The 21,620-nt window shown below is 43.6% G+C and overlaps 2 long non-coding RNA genes across 4 annotated transcripts in view; one reads left to right on the forward strand and one right to left on the reverse strand.

Annotated features, from left to right (window-relative positions):
• The window catches only part of LOC115163239 (uncharacterized), a 78,055-nt gene extending 69,765 nt beyond the window's left edge, over nucleotides 1–8,290 (forward strand). Inside the window, exons 5-6 of one of the 3 annotated variants that reach the window (XR_003869709.1) lie at nucleotides 6,234–6,303; nucleotides 6,895–7,388. This is a non-coding gene — a long non-coding RNA (uncharacterized LOC115163239). Of the gene's footprint in view, nucleotides 1–6,233 lie in introns of all 3 variants that reach the window. The other 2 variants (XR_003869708.1, XR_003869707.1) reach the window with 2 other exon arrangements.
• Nucleotides 7,476–9,801, reverse strand: LOC115163242 (uncharacterized). The gene is made up of 2 exons (XR_003869711.1): nucleotides 8,284–9,801; nucleotides 7,476–8,159 (listed from the first exon to the last, which is right to left on the reverse strand). It is a non-coding gene; the product is annotated as an uncharacterized LOC115163242 (long non-coding RNA).
• Nucleotides 9,802–21,620: the final 11,819 nt, after the last annotated feature.

The raw sequence follows: 21,620 nt of genomic DNA on the forward strand, positions 1-21,620 counted from the left end.
ACCCTTGTGTTTTGTATAATGTTTGTTTGGTACTTTACACGGCACGCCGTCATTTGGGGTGTAGTAAAAAAACGATTACACATTCCTGCGCCTGTCTCCCGAATCATTCATACCACCGTGACAGAATATCGACCATTAAGGGAGACAGCGGGAATGGCCCGTCCAACGATGTTGCGACTGGTCCGTCCGGCGCCGCCGCAACTTCAGCAGCCGCAACTGGCCCGTCCAACGCCACCACAACCGGTCCTTCCGACGCCACTGCTACTGGTCCGTCTGACGACGACCAAACTCCGGCAGCTGGCCAAACATACCTGGCACCTATTCCCAATGATTAGTAATTGTATAAGTGTGCCCTTGGTATACCATTGTCCTGTCAATTATTGTTACAATGTCCTTTGGTGCAAGTGAGTACCTGGGCTGTGTGTTTTGGCTTTTGTGCCATTGTGGATTGTGCAGATGATTACGGGTCTCATCCCGTGTGATGATCATTATGCGTTTCTGTATTTATTCAAGGTACTCCTCACTCTTTTGTTTTGGGTTTCAACCCTGTGTTTTGTGTACGTGTTTGTTTGGTCTTCATCCCCGTGCCTTTACAAGCAATTAAGTTTTAGAAACATCTAAAATACAGTGACCCCCTCTCATATCATTACCAAGCCTTGCAATGCCAAGAGCTGAGCAAAGAAAAGAGTCCCCTCGTCCAGCTGGTCCTGGGGCTGAGTTCACAAACCTGTTCTGCTAACACACTGAAGCCTCAGGACCAGAACATCCAATCAATCAGAATAAAACAAATTACAACACAGTCAAACACAAAACTACATTGCTTATTGGGAAACACAAGCACAAGCACAAAGCAAAATGCAGTGCTATCTGGCCCTGAATTGACATTACACCGAGGCTAACTATTTGACCATGGTTACTGATCAAAACCTTAGAAAAACCTTGACAAAGTACAGGCTCAGTGAGCACAGCCTTGCCATTGAGAAGGGCAGACACAGCAGAACCTGAGACAGAGCTGCATTTCCTGACAAAATGTAAAAAATATAAAACAATTAGAGACGGTCATTTCCCCAAATCTGAAACCCTAATTCAAGGTTTCAAAGACCTCTCTGATGAGAGTAGGCTACCCGTCCTGTTGGGGGAGGACGCAGAGAGCTGTGGGTTGGCAGCACACTACATTGCTGCCTACCATAAGATGAGGGACAGTGTCTGACAGACCAACCAACCTGCACATGTCCTCTACTGTATGATTATTGTTATTGTTCAACGTATGGTTATTTTGACCCTTGGTTATTGTTGTTACTGTTGTCCTGTTGACAATTTTGATTCTTATTATTTTAATATGGTAAATATCCAAAGTAAGCTTTGGCAATATGTACATTGTTACGTCATGCCAATAAAGCAAATTGAATTGAAAAAATTGAGAGAGAGAGACAGATAGACAGAGAGAGAGACAGATAGACAGAGTGAGAGAGAGATAGACAGAGACAGAGAGAGAGAGACAGACAGACAGATATACAGAGAGAGAGATAGACAGAGAGACAGAGAGAGAGAGACGGATCGACAGAGAGAGACAGACAGACAGAGAGAGAGAGTGTGAGGGGTATTGTGGTTCAGGTCTAAGTGTCGCTAGTCTTTTGAACCACTCTGTCATCATACTGTGTACTGTAGATCTGTCAGGAAAGCTCACAGAACATTTTCATGTGATTATTATCAACCCATAACCTCACAACTTACTATGTGGGCAGCATCTGGTCTAGTACCACAACGAATGCAATGTTCAGCCTCAATTCAGTTTTGGAATTTTTCAAAGCTGTCATATACCTACCAACCCTATTGTTTTAAAGAATACCTTTTTTTTTTCGGAGAAATGGGGTCTATAGGTTGAGAGTTGGAGGTCTTTAAAACCATACTGTAGTTTGCATCAAGATAACAGAGCTCTGATTTTATGTGTGATAGAATACAATTTAGAGACCTCGTCTTTTTAGTGGAATCCTCCACTATTTTACGCATCCCCCAGGCTCTTCTAATTGGAAAACGTTCCCTTCGGCAATTAATGGGAAACATGTGTTTTGAGGAAAGCGAAGCCAGCAAACTCTCTCCCAAGTTCGACTCTCAATATCAACAGAAATCTGGACCGTCGTACAAGCTTACAGTATGATGGAGAGAGTTAGGGTGAATATTTACAATTCCCGACACTCACTGCATAGAACAAAAGGTGGTATCTAGAACCTAAAACGGTTCTTCGGCTGTCCCCATAGGAGAACCCTTTGAAGAACCCTTTTGGGTTCCATGGAAAATCCTTATTTTTTTGGGAACCCTTTTTCTAAGAGTATACAGACACACAGTATCTCTGCAGTTGTAGATAGTGATTGAGATGCACCTAGCTGACAGCCCCTGATCTTCTGGGCAGATACCCTCTCCTCTACCCCACAGGAGGTTGGTGAGGGGAGGACTGCTCATAATAATGGCTGGAATGTGGATAAATGGAATGGTATTAAAACACGTAGAAATCATGTGTTTGATGTGTTTGATACCGTTCCATTAATTCCATTCCAGCCACTACTATAAGCCCGACCTCCCCAATTAAAGTGCCACACTGCTCTACACAGTGTGTGCATGTGTGTGCATGTGTGCATGCATGCTTGTGTGCATCGTTCCTAATGGTAAAGTTTATTTGAAAATCCCAGTGGTGCCTCTAGCCCTGCCTACCTTAGGATCCCAACTAGCTCGACTGTTGTCTGCTGCTGTCTTAGTGGAGCTGGAAGTGATTCACAGGTATTATGGGCCTACTCCAGATATTGAGGAGAGATAAGAAGTTGTGAGCAGGTGCAGACCTTCACATCACACATTCATTACTCAGTAATGTCTCTCCTAGCCCCAGCCATAGCAGGCTGAGGGTCTCAAATTACACATTACACGTACCATCAAAATATATTGTACACCGAATAAAATGCTCACAAAACTCTATAGTCTTATAGAATTTTATCAAACCAGGCTTCATACTTTGGATATTTATTTATGTATCTATTGTTCCAAAATGGTTTTGTTCATTTTGTAGAGATGATACCCACACAAAATGCAAATAAGTATGTTAGCTAGCAAGTTGTCCATGTTTGAAACCGGTCTGGGAGAGTCTTAGTTTATAGGCTTATGGTTGTCAATAAAACGTGACTATGAACTATGGACTCAACAGAGGACCTGGCCATTGTCATAAGTGAAGGAGAGTAGAGGTGGGGGAGAGACCATGGCTGTGTCTCAAATCACATCCTATTGCTCATACAGTACTATCCACTTTCAGAGCCACACCCATACAGTGAACTACTTTTGGCTCTGAAGACGAATGACTCTGGTCAAAAGTAGTGCACTATAAGCAATAGGAAGTAGTACACTACATGGGGAATAGGGTGTGATTTGAGACACAGTCCATCTCTCCTTCCTCCCTGCCTCCTGCCTCAGTGCACAGGCTAAGTAGCATGCACTGAAGCCTCTCCTCTCCAGGTAACTAGCCAGCATAAAGCCTCCCTTCCCACATCTGGAGGCAGCACTGAGCCAGCAGTCTCAGCTCTTAAAATTCCTGGCATGCTTCTTCCCAGAGCCAGGCACCCTCTCTCTCGTTTGCTGGCTGTCTTTTGTCAGTATCGAGTAGCATAAATTACTGTGTCCTCAAACAACCCATGTACATTCAGACATGTGCTAAAGGGGGCCCCACATTGGCAACCAGCTACGACTCCCAGTGCCAGCAACCATTTTCCAGCTCCGAAGCAGCATTCATCGATTCATCAATGGTTTATATATGCCAGCTTTCTCCCCCTCCCCCCATCAAATACCCCTTCCAGATTAACAGAATTCTTCTGTTTACACCATTCCTAGACTGGATCATTGAGTTCAATATCAGTTATCAACCGATTTGAATTAACTGTTACTATGCTAACCTCACTTTATCTTGTAAAGAACAGTGTGGTGAGATGCACTATTAGTAAGCTGTAAAATCCTTGCTATACTAAATCAAATTAAACGTTATTGGTCACGTACACATATTTAGCAGATGTTATTGAGGGTGTAGTGAAATGTTTGTGTTCCTAGCTCCAACAGTGTAGTAATATTTAACAATTCACAACAATACACACACATCTAAAAGTAAAATAATGGAATTAAGAAAAATATAAATATTAGCATGAGCAATGTCGGAGTGGCATTGGCTAAAATACAGTAGAATAGAACACAATATATGCATATGAGATGAGTAAAGCAGTATGTAAACATTATTCAAGTGACTAGTGTTCAGTTATTACAGTGACCAGTGATTCCATGTCTATGTATACAGGGCAGCAGCCTCTAAGGTGCAGGGTTGGGTAACCGGGTGGTAGCCGGCTAGTGATGTCTATTTAACAGTCTGATGGCCTTGAGATGGAAGCTGTTTTTCAGTCTTTTTTCAGTTTTTTTCACCGCGATAGGTTTGATAAATTCACCTCTGAAATCTTGCTCTGATTTATCATCCAAAGGGTTCCAGAGATAACATGAAGTATCGTTTTGTTAGATAAAATCCTTTTTCATATCCTGAAAAAGTCCATATAGCATGCACGATCGATTTTGTATTTCCACTCGTTCAATTTGCAAAGCAAGGAATCGGTGAAAATCTAACCCTAAACATTGTTTCAACCAGTCAAATCACATTCATATGTATTCCTCAGAGATCCTAGAACGTAACTAGACTTCACTATATCATTAGGGGTGTAGTATATCCTATAGGACACCAAATTTGGTCAGAGAGCGACGCCTTCATGGCACGCCGAAGACGCGGGCGGTCTTAACTTGATCGACTCTAACTTTGTCAAATAAGTACCAAGTGGGGTCAAACAAAGCTAAATAGATAGCCAATGAGCTGGGCTTTACGGGAGTATCCGGAAACCCTGTACCTGTCGTAAAATGTTGCTGTGCTAACCTTGTGCGACAGCATGCCTTTTCATTTATGGACAAAAATTATAAGAATATTCAGTTATGAAGTTATGAAAACTGATTGTTTTGCAAACTTATAATATGGCTACTAATACTGGAAAGCTAAATCAAAGTCCAAGTATACAGATTTGACGATATTCCTGCAGACAAATGTAATATGAATGCAAATGTTTCCTTCACAATTTGCCCAAATGTACCTGGGTGACTTCACACTAAATGTTATGTAGTTCGCTCATATTTCAAGGTATCCATCTGAGACGTTGCACATACACTGCTGCCATCTTGTGGACACCATCGGAATTACAACCAGAGTGATGGCTAGAACTGGGACCTTTCTGTTGCATTTGAAAGACGGTGGTAGAAAAAAATGTATTTTCTTCTACCAGATATATTGTGTTATATTCTCCTACATTCAATTCACATCTCCACAAACTTCAAAGTGTGCCCTTTCAAATGGTGCCAAGAATATGCATATCCTGTCATTTTAGGCGAAAATGTAAAAAAAGGGGGCTATCCCTAAGAAGTTACCTTAAGGAGGGAATAACTACACCGTTTGTATTCGACCATATCCCCAGTCACCTTAACATGGTTAAATGTGGTGGTTCGCACTTTCAGTTTAGCGCGAATGCTGACATATATCCACGGTTTCTGGTTTGGGTAGCCTTTAATAGTCACAGTGGGAACAACATCCCCTATACACTTCCTGATGAACTCAGTCACCATGTCCGTGTATGCATCAATGTTATTATCCGTGGCTACCCGGAACATATCCCAGTCCGCATGATCAAAACAATCTTGAAGCATGGATTGCGATTGAATAGATCTTAGCACGTGTACGTCCTGTTTGAGTTTCTGCCTGTACACAAGTTTCTTCGGGAGGTTACTGGGGAAACGATTATGGGTGGCACTTCCGGCGGAAGTAGCGAAGTACTGAGTTGACCGGCGGTATTTTTGGTTTTAGAAGCTAGCCAACTGGGATAAGCAATAATAAGATGTTCACTCGCTAGATGTTGAAATGTTACGGAGCTCGGGGACAACATGTGCTGTTCGTGGTTGTACATACAACCAGACAAAACTTCATGATTGGCTTTAATTGGATTGCTTCGACCATAAACCTAAAACTAAATCAGAATGTTCCTGTCAGAGATTGTACAGTTTCCATCGCTTCCCAAATGATGACGAATCGAAATTGGCTCCAAAAAAAGTTGAATGCTTGCTCGTTTCGCTTTGTTGATAAGACGCCAACGCAGGATAACCCATACCCAACGCTCTTTCAGGGTTATGAGAGGCCACCAGAGAAGAGACGTCGCCTCAGCAGGAGGGTTGACAGACATGTCACAAGAACAGGTATGTTGACTAGTTTTGATATCGCGTGCTTGTCTTCAGTTTTTGTTACTAGAATCTGACTACGATAGCTTCGAGTCTAATTAATCTCTTTAATTTCTACCAGCCACTTTTTAAAAAATCTACCACTCATGAAATCTATGTTAAACGCTTTATAATTGTAAACACTGAGTCAGTGGTAGGCTACCTGATATTAGAAATATGACACATATTGTGGAACCATAATCCATGATTATTCTTAATTTATAATAATATTAATAGAAGAATAACCTATCTGCCATGGTGGCAGGTGACCTGAAATGTTTACCTGCCACAGCCAACATTTACCCTGTATTTGGCAGGTGTTAATTTCATTAACTGTTCTAGTTAATAGACACGGAATATTTATTTGGAAAATATTAAACCTAGTCTATGTATCCCACTGGGTTTAGAGTGCAGTAGATAATAGTCTGGTAAATGCTATAAGTAAGGCACAGGGAGTTTAAAATGTTTTTAAAAGTATCCCTAATCAGTGAATTTGCTTTTCCAGATCCTTACCAAATCATTTCATGAACTAATCATCTATATTCATATTCAACTAATCATCACCTGCAGATGAGCCTGGTGTGGTGGAGGTTTCTGAGGAGCCAGGTCCTATTTCAAAGACCTTCCATGATGCCCAAACACAGTGGTCAGACGCAGCAATGGAGGACCACACCTATTCCAAAGAACCTACCATCACATGCGGCATGATAACTGCACCAGCCCCTGAGAGGTCACTGTCTGTTGCAGATGTTACATTGAAAGATGACGCAGACTGTCTGCTGCACACAGGGATTCCACTACAGATGTTACATTGAAAGATGATGCAGACTGTCTGCTGCACACAGGGATTCCACTACAGATGTTACATTAAAAGATGATGCAGACTGTCTGCTGTACACAGGAATTCCACTACAAGGATTCAACACTCTTGTGTCTTGCTTACAAGGTTTTGCCCCCACATCATCAACAATGTAGGCCAAATTCTGTTGACACTAATGAAGCTTATACAGAACTTTGTTATAGCTGATTTAGCAAGACACTTCAAAAGGTCACCTGGACAGGTCAGTAAAACATTGGAATTCTGGATAGATTGACCAAGGATCTCATTCCATGGCTGCCTCGTGAGACGATTAAGGCTACTATGCCACAGGTTTTTCGGGAGAATTTTTCAAACACAAATTGTTTTATTGACTGCACAGAAAGTATTTTGCAAAAGACTAAAAATCTGGACTCAAGAACTGAATCTCACAGTCACTACTATGCCAGTAATACTGTAAAATATCTAGTAGCAACTGGTCCATCAGGAATGGTTGTGTTCATTTCAGAGGCTTATGGTGGGAAATGTAGCGATAGGTTCATAACACAGAACTCAGGGTTTCTCGACCATTTGCGTGCTGGAGATGAGGTGATGGGGGACCGTGGCTTCACAATTAGGGACTTGCTAGAGGAACGGAATGTACGCTTGGTCTTACCAGCATTTACACTCAAAGCAATGCCAGTTGACAAATGAGCAGGTCACTCGCACATGACGCATTGCTAATGTCTGTATTCATGTGGAAGGAGCAATAAGGCGTCTTAATGTGTACAAGATTACCTCGCAAACTGTGCCTAATAGTTTGTTCCCTAAAATTGACAACATACTTAAAATTTGTACAGCTCTTGTAAATCTGAGAGGAGAGCTAATTTCTAGCAAATAGACACAACTTCTTCAGCTGTTGCACATGTGCATCTGTGTAGTCTTTATCAAATGGAATGTCCACTTCTATGTGCTCGCTTGGTGTCCAGATGACCAGCTTGCAGCTCTGTAGGCTCAGGCACATCATGGTCACTTGTTTCTGAAAGAAGGAATAAGAAAGCACATTGCCACAATATTCTGATTAGTTTGAGTTTACAATACAATGTTCAATACTTGTAATAATACAGCTAATAATCAATTTTCTTGAAAACATTTTTACCCACCTGAAGGTAGTATCCATCTTTTCCATTAGGACGAATTAGATACTGTCCATCATCCAAGCTTTTGATGTCACCATTTGGCCGACTCAGAAATTCTGTCAGAGACGTGGAACTCTTAAAGGGGCACTTGATCTCAATGAGCTGTGTTGCATCAAGGATTCCATCTGGGCTGGCTCCCAACCAAGGATGGTCAGGGTGCACCACCAGGCCTCTGTTCTCCACAACATGCCCTCTGCTCTCCAGGAGTGTGATGACATTGACCTCATTTTCTTTGCCGTGCTTTGTTGCTGTTTTGCCAGTGAAGATTGGGTACAAATGCTCATTTTGGGATCTCTGGTGTTTCATTTGGGGACTCGTTTCGCTGTGCTGGCTGTTAGATGCAGCTTCCTAGCATCATGCCGTAGCTGTGAAGCACTTTGGATCTTGGTTTCTTCCATCAATGTAGCTGCTTGTACGGGGGATCATTTGATGTAGGCCTCATAAAACATTGTGCACTTCCTACAGGTTAGTGTTGTGCTGTGTTCAGTGTGACACAGTGTGTTCGTGTAGGCTGAATCATATTTGCTTGGGCCTGCCTTACTGCTGCTGTCTACATCTGCTCTGTAACTTAGCTGAAGAAGACCATTTGTCTGGAGCTGAAATAGTGGGGCCATTACTGAGGAGTTGATGTGGCTTGTGAACTCTGCATGGTTCCTAAAAAGTCGGGGAGGTTGTGGAATCATCCTGTGATGACGTTGATGGGCCTGGATATGTGTGGTGGGGTCGGTGGTGTTTAAAATGAATATGTTTCGCCTTCCTCAGCCCTACATTCTTCCTGATACCTGAGTTCCACTTCCTTTGCACATCAGTGCATGCCATTCCTGTTTCGCCTTGCCTGTCTGCACTCTCAACCTACTTGTAGGCATCCCGAAAGGGGCTTGTAGGCATCCCGGAAGAGAGAATAGCAGTGGATGGGTGTTTTCTATAGAAAATCTAAATTGTCTTCAACACCATCTACAGTATGTGCTCCAAGAAATAGTTGAAAGCTCTGTAGTGATTTTCCGGGAATCAAAATGGCTAGAGACAGTTTCCTTTGGGTTTAGTACTTGCTGACAAACTATAAGGCCTTCCAATTAGACCCCGACCGATATGTTCATTTTGGTTTGATACCAATTACGATTTTTGAGGGGGACAAAACGTACCGATATATTTGCCATTATACTGTTTTACATCACGGAAATTAAAAAGTGGCCTTTTCCACACTGAATTTTCATTAGTTGCCATCCAAAAGAGCAATTGTCCAATAACTATGCTTCAAATGTTGATTTCATACATTGTGACATTAATGACACATCATGAGAATAGCCTCAAATATTCAGATCAGCATGAGATTCCCTTTTTTCATTCTATTCACTGAATATCAGTGGAGTTATCGATATACCGGTAAAAGGCCAATATCGACCGATAATATTGGTGAATCAAATCAAATTTATTTATATAGCCCTTCGTACATCAGCTGAAATCTCAAAGTGCTGTACAGAAACCCAGCCTAAAACCCCAAACAGCAAGCAATGCATGTGAAAGAAGCACGGTGGCTGGGAAAAACTCCCTAGGAAAAACTCCTGAGAAAGGCCAAAAACCTAGGAAGAAACCTAGAGAGGAACCAGGCTATGAGGGGTGGCCAGTCCTCTTCTGGCTGTGCCGGGTGGATATTATAACAGAACATGGTCAAGATGTTAAAATGTTCGTAAATGACCAGCATGGTCAAATAATAATAATCATAGTAATTGTCGAGGGTGCAACAAGCACGTCCGGTGAACAGGTCAGGGTTCCGTAGCCGCAGGCAGAACAGTTGAAACTGGAGCAGCAGCATGGCCAGGTGGACTGGGGACAGCAAGGAGTCATCATGCCAGGTAGTCCTAGGGCTCAGGTCCTCCGAGAGAAAGAAAGAAAGAGAGAATTAGAGAGAGCATATTTACATTCACACAGGACACCGGATAAGACAAGAGAATACTCCAGATGTAACAGACTGACCCTAGCCCCCCGACACATAAACTACTGCAGCATAAATACTGGAGGCTGAGACAGGAGGGATCAGAAGACACTGTGGCCCCATCCGATGATACCCCCGGACAGGGCCAAACAGGCAGGATATAACCCCACCCACTTTGCCAAAGCACAGCCCCCACACCACTAGAGGGATATCTACAACCACCAACTTACCGTCCGAAGACAAGGCCGAGTATAGCCCACAAAGATGTCCGCCACGGCACAACCCAAGGGGGGGGCGCCAACCCAGACAGGAAGACCACGTCAGTGGCTCAACCTACTCAAGTGACGCACCCCTCCCATGGACGGCATGGAAGAACACCAGTAAGTCAGTGACTCAGCCCCTGTAAAAGGGTTAGAGGCAGAGAATCCCAGTGGGAAGAGGGGAACCGACAAGGCAGAGACAGCAAGGGCGGTTCGTTGCTCCAGCCTTTCCGTTCACCTTCACACTCCTGGGCCAGACTATACTTAATCATAGGACCTACTGAAGAGATAAGTCTTCAGTAAAGACTTAAAGGTTGAGACTGAGTCTGCGTCTCTCACATGGGTAGGCAGACCATTCCATAAAAATGGAGCTCTATAGGAGAAAGCCCTACCTCCAGCCGTTTGCTTAGAAATTCTAGGGACAATTAGGAGGCCTGCGTCTTGTGACCGTAGCGTACGTGTAGGTATGTACGGCAGGACCAAATCGGAAAGATAGGTAGGAGCAAGCCCATGTAATGCTTTGTAGGTTAGCAGTAAAACCTTGAAATCAGCCCTTGCCTTAACAGGAAGCCAGTGTAGGGAAGCTAGCACTGGAGTAATATGATCAAATTTTTTGGTTCTAGTCAGGATTCTAGCAGCCGTATTTAGCACTAACTGAAGTTTGTTTAGTGCTTTATCCGGGTAGCCGGAAAGTAGAGCATTGCAGTAGTCGAGCCTAGAAGTAACAAAAGCATGGATTAATTTTTCTGCGTCATTTTTGGACAGAAAGTTTCTGATTTTTGCAATGTTACGTAGATGGAAAAAAGCTGTCCTTGAAGCAGTCTTGATATGTTCTTCAAAAGAGAGATCAGGGTCCAGAGTAACGCCGAGGTCCTTCACAGTTTTATTTGAGACGACTGTACAACCATCCAGATTAATTGTCAGATTCAACAGAAGATCTCTTTGTTTCTTGGGACCTAGGACAAGCATCTCTGTTTTGTCCGAGTTTAAAAGTAGAAAATTTGCAGCCATCCACTTCCTTATGTCTGAAACACAGGCTTCTAGCGAGAGCAATTTTGGGGCTTCACCATGTTTCATTGAAATGTACAGCTGTGTGTCGTCCGCATAGCAGTGAAATTTAACATTATGTTTTCGAATGACATCCCCAAGAGGTAAAATATATAGTGAAAACAATAGTGGTCCTAGAACGGAACCTTGAGGAACACCGAAATTTACAATTGATTTGTCAGAGGACGAACCATTCACAGAGACAAACTGATATCTTTCCGACAGATAAGATCTAAACCAGGCCAGAACTTGTCCATGTAGACCAATTTGGGTTTCCAATCTCTCCAAAAGAATGTGGTGATCGATGGTATCAAAAGCGGCACTAAGATCTAGGAGCATGAGGACAGATGCAGAGCCTCGGTCTGACGTCATTAAAAGGTCATTTACCACCTTCACAAGTGCAGTCTCAGTGCTATGATGGGGTCTAAAACCAGACTGAAGCGTTTCGTATACATTATTTGTCTTCAGGAAGGCAGTGAGTTGCTGCGCAACAACTTTTTCTAAAATTTTTGAGAGGAATGGAAGATTCGATATAGGCCGATAGTTTTTTATAATTTCTGGGTCAAGATTCGGCTTTTTCAAGAGAGGCTTTATTACTGCCACTTTTAGTGAGCTTGGTACACATCCGGTGGATAGAGAGCCGTTTATTATGTTCAACATAGGAGGGCCAAGCACAGGAAGCAGCTCTTTCAGTAGTTTAGTTGGAATAGGGTCCAGTATGCAGCTTGAGGGTTTGGAGGCCATGATTATTTTCATCATTGTGTCAAGAGATATAGTACTAAAACACTTTAGTATCTCCCTTGAGCCAAGGTCCTGGCAGAGTTGTGCAGACTCTGGACAATGAAGCCCTGGAGGAATACCCAGATTTAAAGAGGAGTCCGTAATTTGCTTTCTAATGATCATGATCTTTTCCTCAAAAAAGTTCATAAATGTATTACTGCTGAAGTGAAAGCCATCCTCCATTTGCGAATGCTGCTTTTTAGTTAGCTTTGCGACAGTGTCAAAAAGAAATTTCGGATTGTTCTTATTTTCCTCAATTAAGTTGGAAAAATAGGATGATCGTGCAGCAGTGAGGGCTCTTCGATACTGCACGGTACTGTCTTTCCAAGCTAGTCGGAAGACTTCCAGTTTAGTGTGGCGCCATTTCCGTTCCAATTTTCTGGAAGCTTGCTTCAGAGCTCGTGTATTTTCTGTATACCAGGGAGCTAGTTTCTTATGACAGATGTTTTTAATTTTTAGGGGTGCAACTGCATCTAGGGTATTGCGCAAGGTTGAATTGAGTTCCTCGGTTAGGTGGTTAACTGATTCTTGTCCTCTGACGTCCTTGGGTAGGCAGAGGGAGTCTGGAAGGGCATCAAGGAATCTTTGGGTTGTCTGAGAATTTATAGCACGACTTTTAATCTTCCTTGGTTGGGGTCTGAGCAGATTATTTGTCGCAATTGTAAACGCAATAAAATGGTGGTCCGATAATCCAGGATTATGAGGAAAAACATTAAGATCCACAACATTTATTCCATGGGACAAAACTAGGTCCAGAGTATGACTGTGGCAGTGAGTAGGTCCAGAGACATGTTGGACAAAACCCACTGAGTCGATGATGGCTCCGAAAGCCTTTTGGAGTGGGTCTGTGGACTTTTCCATGTGAATGTTAAAGTCACCAAAAATTAGAATATTATCTGCTATGACTACAAGATCCGATAGGAATTCAGGGAACTCAGTAAGGAACACTGCATATGGCCCAGGAGGCCTGTAAACAGTAGCTATAAAAAGTGATTGAGTAGGCTGCATAGATTTCATGACTAGAAGCTCAAAAGACGAAAACGTCATTGTTTTTTTTTTTGTAAATTGAAATTTGCTATCGTAAATGTTAGCAACACCTCCGCCTTTGCCGGATGCACGGGGGGTTTGGTCACTAGTGTAACCAGGGGGTGAGGCCTCATTTAACACAGTAAATTCATCAGGCTTAAGCCATGTTTCAGTCAGGCCAATCACATCAAGATTATGATCAGTGATTAGTTCATTGACTATAACTGCCTTGGAAGTGAGGGATCTAACATTAAGTAACCCAATTTTGAGATGTGAAGTATCACAATCTCTTTCAATAATGGCAGGAATGGAGGAGGTCTTTATACTAGTAAGATTACTGAAGCGAACACCGCAATTTTTAATTTTGCCCAACCAAGATCGAGGCACAGACACGGTCTCAATGGGGAAAGCTGAGCTGACTACGCTAACTGTGCTCGTGGCAGACTCCACTAAGCTGGCAGGCTGGCTAACAGCCTGTTGCCTGGCCTGCACCCTATTTCATTGTGGAGCTAGAGGAGTTAGAGCCCTGTCTATGTTCGTAGATAAGATGAGAGCACCCCTCCAGCTAGGATGGAGTCCGTCACTCCTCAGCAGGCCAGGCTTGGTCCTGTTTGTGGGTGAATCCCAGAAAGAGGGCCAGTTATCTACAAATTCTATCTTTTGGGAGGGGCAGAAAACAGTTTTCATCCAGCGATTGAGTTGTGAGACTCTGCTGTAGAGCTCATCACTCCCCCTAACTGGGAGGGGGCCAGAGACAATTACTCGATGCCGACACATCTTTCTAGCTGATTTACACGCTGAAGCTATATTGCGCTTGGTGACCTCTGACTGTTTCATCCTAACATCGTTGGTGCCGACGTGGATAACAATATCTCTATACTCTCTACACTCGCCAGTTTTAGCTTTAGCCAGCACCGTCTTTAGATTAGCCTTAACGTCGGTAGCCCTGCCCCCTGGTAAACAGTGTATGATCGCTGGATGATTAGTTTTAAGTCTAATACTGCGGGTAATGGAGTCGCCAATGACTAGGGTTTTCAATTTGTCAGAGCTAATGGTGGGAGCCGTCGGCGTCTCAGACCCCACAACGGGAGGAGCAGAGACCAGAGAAGTCTCGGCCTCCGACTCCGACTCGCTTAATGGGGAGAACCGGTTGAAAGTTTCTGTCGGCTGAATAAGCGACACCGGTTGAGCATTCCTACAGCGTTTCCCTCCAGAAACCATGAGAAAGATGTCCGGCTGCGGGGACCGTGCGAGGGGGTTTATACTAACGTTACTATCTGTACTTGCTGGTGGCACAGACGCTGTTTCATCCTTTCCTACACTGAAATGACCCTTGCCTAACGATTGCGTCTGAAGCTGGGCTTGCAGCACAGCTATCCTTGCCGTAAGGCGATCGTTCTCCTGTATATTATGAGTACAACGACTGCAATTAGAAGGCATCATGTTAATGTTACTTAGCTTCGGCTGTTTGAAGTCCTGACGAACCATGTCCAGATAAAACCTCCGGGGTAGGAAAGTTGAATGAAAAAAAAGTTGAGTGAGGGAAAAAGTAAAAATATACGGTAATGAAAAAGTAAAAACCGTCAGGTAGCAAAGTAAAAACGGCAACAAAAACGCACAACAGCGTAAACAAGTCTGCAAGTTGTGACCGGAAACAAAAAACAACAAAAAAAGGCCAATGTCGTCCGATATCGGTCGGGCTCTACTTCCAATAATCTGAATTTTTGACACTAGTCTACTGGTGTAACGAATTTGCGCTGAGAGTCGGGAAGCAAGTTCAGGAAGTCAGTGTTTAAAATAAAAAAACAACATAATACAAAATAAGAAACACAAACAATGCACAGACATGATACAGGAACAGAAACAATAACACCTTCGGAAGGAACCAAAGGGAGTGACATATATAGGGAAGGTAATCAGGGAGGTGATGGAGTCCAGGTGAGTCTGATGACGTGCAGGTGTGCGTAACGATTGTGACAGGTGTGCGCCATAACGAGCAGCTTGGTAACCTAGAGGCCAGAGAGGGAGCACATGTGACAACTGGAAGTTATGGTAAGTATAGTTTGATCAAGAAATCCCCACCCGCAAGCTGCCCTCAAAGGCTTGGACCACAGCATTTCTAGAAATTTCTAGGGCAGTTATTTGTATTTGGCCAAGCACACACACAGAGGCACACATGTGCGCACACACACTGATGGGTTCCTGCATTTCACATTTTTACCTAATTGGCTACTTTTTGGAAGATGCTCCGTTGATCAGGGGCCAGAGTTGGGGGCTGGGGTTGGGGCCCAGGGCCCTCCTGTGTGGTATTGAGTTCCCGTGTGGTGGCTGCAGAGCCACCTGGCTGCCCTGAGAATGATAATCTGGCTCAGCTGGAACCTCTTCGGTCCCATTCTCCCTATCTTCCCTGCTGGCTTCCCCCCTGTCCCGTGTGCGCCAGATGTGTGCTGTCTTTGTGTTCCGAAACAACCCCGGAGCATGTGAAGTCCATTATGAAACAAGTTCTCCATGTGTTACTTTTTTTCCCTCATTGTTTGGTTTGTCAAAGGCCTCCCGTCTTGTAAGGATGGACTTGTGCTATACTGTAGCCACATCTTGCAAACTCTTTTTGCTATTCAGACCTCGAAGAGGAATTTCTGGCACAGCTATAGACAAGTATGAATTTCAGTGCTTGATTAGAAAGGTTTTTGGAGGGATGAAAGAGAAATACTTGATAGGGTAAGGGCTCATAATGAGGGTTTTTACATGAAAAATGTGCCAAGCAGCAAGTTATTCTCATGGACAGATACAATAATACCATTATGTACAGTAAAATAATGGGAATGTAGCATATCATATCTTTCCATGGCATTAAAATACTGCATTTTTTTGTAAATGTGGTTCTACTTTGTAACATCCACTAACAGCTGTTATTTAGTCAGGATCATTTATCATTGTAAGATATTACAATGTACCATCGCACACCATCTAACATATATTTTACCATTTACTTTGCCGTGGCTCAGGAACCAACTGCATATCGTTTCTGATTGCACATTTGATTGAGCTCCGGTTTCTTGTGTTCTCTTGTCTTCAAACCTGCTTAGCACCCAGACAGTGGCTATCAGGTGCATGATGGGAAGTGTGCTGGCAGGGGACAGCAGTGTGGCGGTAGACCAAAATCAATTGGCAGTGTAATGAGATGGCAGCGCGCCAGGTTGCCATGGAGCTCACTTGGGCTGTCCTTCACTGGAGGATTTGTAAATTAAAGAGAGAGCGAAAGATCAGGAGAGAGAGAGAAACAGAGGGGGAGAGAGAGAGAGAGAGAGAGAGAGAGTGGGAGGTAAAGGAATGAAGAAGGGCAGAGAGAAAAAGGGAGGAGGTGGGAAAAGGGCTGTGCATAGTTAAAATCAAGCCTGTTCGGGGTAGAGAGGGTTGTTATGCAGGAGCGATGAAGAATGAATTAGAGAGAAATAAAAAGACTAGAGTAAGATGCTGTGTGTGTTCTGGTGCTCTTATCCCAACAGCTTGAACTGTTTGTCTTTTCGTTTCTTTAGGGCATACTGCATTTTTATTTTTCTGCAAAATCTGATGTTCAGTAAGGAAAGAAAGGAACCTCCCTTGTCTGCCAGTATTGATTTCCTTTCCAATTTTCCTTCTCTCTTGCCAAAAGCATGGATGCTTTCTCTGAAAAAACGGAATGGAATTAGACTGTTTGATTTCAATGTAAATTCACGCATCTCTTCATCATGTTGATGTGTCAATCAGGGGCTGTCGTGCAATATGTGGGACAGCAGTTTGTGTCATTACCAAAATGGTGTCACTACCACAACAAAATACAACTTTGTTTTGGTATTGACAGTTTCGGTGCGACAATTAAAGCCTATTTTCCAATTTTCCAAATAACTGTTGCTAATACATTATATTGCCGACACTATTTGTGACAGCTGATGACGATTGCCACGTATAAATGGAATTTGCTATCCGCTTATGTTCACCATCTTCAAATATTTATTTTGGCCCTTGACTCATGTGCAGGTTCACTTTATTGGCATCATGCATTTATGTTGTGTTGCTGTACACACACACCTGAAACTCATTACAGTTGCCCACTGCTACTGTACCTGTCAATCCATATTGGGGTTACTATAGCAGTCAACCCACTTCCTGATGTTATCAAGCACCTCATCTGTGATTGGACAGAACTGACACTTTACATTACTGTCTGTCTCCTCCTCCCCCTCCCTTCTTCCTCCTCCTCATCCTCCTCCTAGATATAGGTCCTAGCAGCTAGCTAATATGGCCGACAGCATCTGTTGCCAGTGAGTGTTTTTTTCTCTCTCCCCTGACTAGCAACTACAGCTAATGCCGGGCTTGCTAAGTAGAGAGGGAGGGCTGTGAAAGGACAGACTGTCGGCGGTGGCAATCGCTCGCAACACCAGCTGTGCCCTCTCCCACTGGGCACTGACGCTCATTTGGGCCAGGTCATCTAGGGACACGGAGAGAGAGGGAGGGGTGGGGAAGAACGAGGAAGGGAGGGAGAAAAGTGGGAGAGGTAAGGAGACAGAGATGAGGTGAGGGAGGGAGGGAGGGAGGGAGGGAGGGAGGGAGGGAAAGCTGACTGACTGACTGACTCCCTGTAGAAAAGGCAGGAGAGGGAAGGGAGGTTGTGATCCTGGGTTTGGTTCTGGGTTTATGGGTTTGGGTGTGGGTCTGCCTCTGGCTCTTTGGGCCTGTGTGTCACAGGGCTGGACAGACAGACAGCCGTGTAGATGTAGATGAAACAGATCTCACAGTGTCACTGGAGAACAAAAACACTCTTCATCCCTATGCATCCTTCCATACATTGGCTCATATGGCCCTCTCCAGCTTGGCTGGGGTCCGATGATCCTCTTAGTGGTGTCCTGTCCCAATGCCAGACGGACACATTCCTCAGATGTTTATCACAATCCCAGATAACAATCATAAACTCATGAGAATAATTTTAGACTATACTAATCAATACCAACTCATGCTAATTCACGTCTCTGGGGTGAGCGATTGTGGCTTGGAAAACTTTTGCCACTGCTGTGCGTTGTGGAAGAGTAGAGACTGAGCGACTGGGCTGGCTGAGGTGTGGATTAATGCAAGGCATTGGTGGAGGGCTGCCGCAGTAGTGCGTGAGTGGAATATCAGAGAGAGAGAGGGGGAGAAGAGGGAGAGTGAGAAAATTTGTAAAGGGTGAGACACAGTGTCTTCTTACAGTAAATGAACACTCATAGGCTGCATGCACTCAGCGCTTATTTATTTCAATGCACATGTAACAACGTTTCTCCCCCACCCTTCATTAGAATTAAGCATGCAGAGCACTGTGAATGCTGGTCGCTGGTTCACGTTTGTTTTTAATGGGTATCCTTCAGTGTGTTCTGTTGTTGTCATAGAATTAGGAATGAGTCATTTGTGGATCTATGTGGTTGTTGTGCTCTATTTGCTGGCTGTGTGTGAATCCCCTCCAGGAATCCCCTCTATCTGACAGCCCGGGGTTATGCCCATGTCAGGGTGTCAGCCTCAGGTTATTGAAGGGGAAGTGGAGACTAGGATTCAGAGAAGTCAGTTCCCACAGTTGGTAACACTTTATTTTACGCCTACAGGTATAACAAATGATGATGTGGTTGTAATGGTTGTAATGCATTATAAGACTTGTTATAAGCATACATGACCCCCTTAGTGTCTTATTATCATCTCATAATGATCCTCACTAAATACCAGCCATTGTAGAAATGTGGATACATAGATAGACATTATAAGCCTGTTATAACACATGTTAAAGTCTCATACATGCTAATAACAAGTTAACAAGCATTATACCGGCAGTTAAATGTTACCCCAGTCACTTAACTGCTGAGTGTGTGTGTGTGTGTGTGTGTGTGTGTGTGTGTGTGTGTGTGTGTGTGTGTGTGTGTGTGTGTGTGTGTGTGTGTGTGTGTGTGTGTGTGTGTGTGTGTGTGTTTTCTGAACACTGATAGTGATAGCCCGCCCTCTATAACAGTACAGAGCAACTAATACTTTATGCCATCATTGTTTTTCCTGATGGCTTATTTTGGGTTTGTCGCTAGTGATTTATATGCGTGTGCATTGCTCAGTGCTATATTTATTCACGTCATGGTCAATAGATATCGGTAGTGTGTGCCAAGCTCCCAAAATGACTTCTTATTTTCTATAAGTCCAGGGCCTAGGCAAACTGCAGATTGGGTATTTATTTTTGGTGCAGGGAAGTCTTCCAAGAAGTGTGTGTGCATGTATGTGTGTGCGTGTGTGTGCGCACGTGTGTGTGCGCATGTGTGCGTGTGTGTGTGTGTGTGTGTGTGTGTATGCTTATGCTTGTGTGGTTGTGTGAGTGTCCATGCTTGTGTGTGTGTTTGTTGGGAGGTGTGGGGAACGGCAGAGGTGCATGTGTGGGGAGGAGAGAGCTAGCAGTAGGAGGACTGTGGTGTACCTGGACTCTCTCTCTCCAGCTGGGGAAGAGAAGCGTTAACAGAAGGGGCGAGGTTAAAGAGGTGAAGGGGCTGGTGCACAACTCCATTTTCCCTTTCGCCGAATTTCCACAGTCTCTTCTTTCTTTCGCTTTTATTCAACAGAGTGAGTCAGTGAAAGAGAGCAATAGAGAGCGAGAGAGAGAGAGATAGAGAGAGAGTGAAAGAGAGAGAATCAAGACAATTTTTTTAAGAGTCGATCTTGGCTTTCTTACAAACAGATGTTGCCTGTCATTTGGCCGTTAAGCAGGCACCCGGTTAGTAGAGTACAGAAGTTTTACTGCCTGAAAATATTAGTTCTTTCTTATTTGTCGTTTCATTATCATGATGAAAATCGAACTCTTATAAACACGGAAATCTGTCTTTCTATTTCATCATTTTTTTTGTCTTTTAGTTCTCTCTGTCAGCTTTCCTTTCCTTCCTCTTCCTTCCTCTCTCTCTGCCTATTTTTCTTTGTCTCACTGTTTCTCTCTTTTCTATTGCCTTTTTGATGGGTTCGTTAGTTGCATGTTTGTGTTTTGTTTCCTTGTGGGCCACAGTGGACCTTCTGCCAAGTGCTGTAGGCACCCTGAGTAGAGAGAGAAAACATTTGGAAACAATAAAAAGACAATCGGTAAGTCATTATTAACCTGCTTTCAAGCTCGCTGGTGCTTCTTCCTCGTCTTCCAGCTCTCTCTCTAATAGTTTCTCCAACCTCACAGTTTCAACCGTCGATATAACTTTCTCTTTGTGTGCTGTTTACACTTTTCAGTGCAGCGATAGGGCCTACCTGTACCTACAGTTCCTGGCTGTGCGTTTTGTTTGCATTTCTAGGCATTACGAGGCACTAACGACATGTCGCGTACCTACCTCTCTTTTAATCTCCCTGCGTTTCAGATTGTCTCCGTGTTGTTGTGTTTGCTTGCTGTCGAGCGACGGTGGTGGCGGTGGTGGTGGCTGTAGTGATCTCTGGCTCTGTGCTCTGTTCTGTCTCTCTGAGAGTGTGTTCACGGTAGCACCCTGGTGCATTTAACCTCTCCACCCCCATGCAGGGGCGAGGGGCTCTGCTCCACTGGGTCTGATGCTAGGGCTTCTAGGGTGTGGTTGGCCCCCGCTGCCCCTTTTGTCCCACTATTCTCAAGGTGTCTTTTAACTTCTTGGCACAGCCCCACTAACATAATTTGAGGAACTAGGCAGCAGCTTCAAAGTCAAATCTGTTGATTTCAACTCAAGTTGAGGGAAACAAGGAGGAAACCAACTTTGGGCTCTGAAAGTTCAATTTGATTATGTTTTCTTCTTTTTTAGGCCACTTGTCACTTCACAGTAACCCATACAGGGTTATCTGCTAAAATATCTATCATACATCTTCATTTTGATCAATCACAATTATTTGACATATTATGTTTGTATCTATGAAGAGGTGGATGAATTATCTTAACAACCTCAGAACGGTAGAAATCAAAGAATGACATGAAGCATGCAATTCCATTCGATCCATTGAAGTCTATTCAATCCACATTGCAACTTGAAGAATTTCTCTTTCGGTTTGTTAACTAAATACTAGCAACGCTTACAGTATATTTCTTCAATGTGATTTGTGTGGGAGGTAGACACATTGGTCAACACACTGATACAGCTGGGGTGAGGCATTTTAGTCTTAAGCTTTGTAGTGTTCGTGTGATTTAATGAATAACTCTTTCCTGGGGATGTGCTCTCACTGTTGTGAGCAGGCCAGTAAAATAAACAGCAGATTGGTTTGTGGGACTCAAGATCTAAAAAACAAGC

Source organism: Salmo trutta, chromosome 26, assembly GCF_901001165.1.
Source record: "Salmo trutta chromosome 26, fSalTru1.1, whole genome shotgun sequence".
Taxonomy (NCBI): domain Eukaryota; kingdom Metazoa; phylum Chordata; class Actinopteri; order Salmoniformes; family Salmonidae; genus Salmo; species Salmo trutta.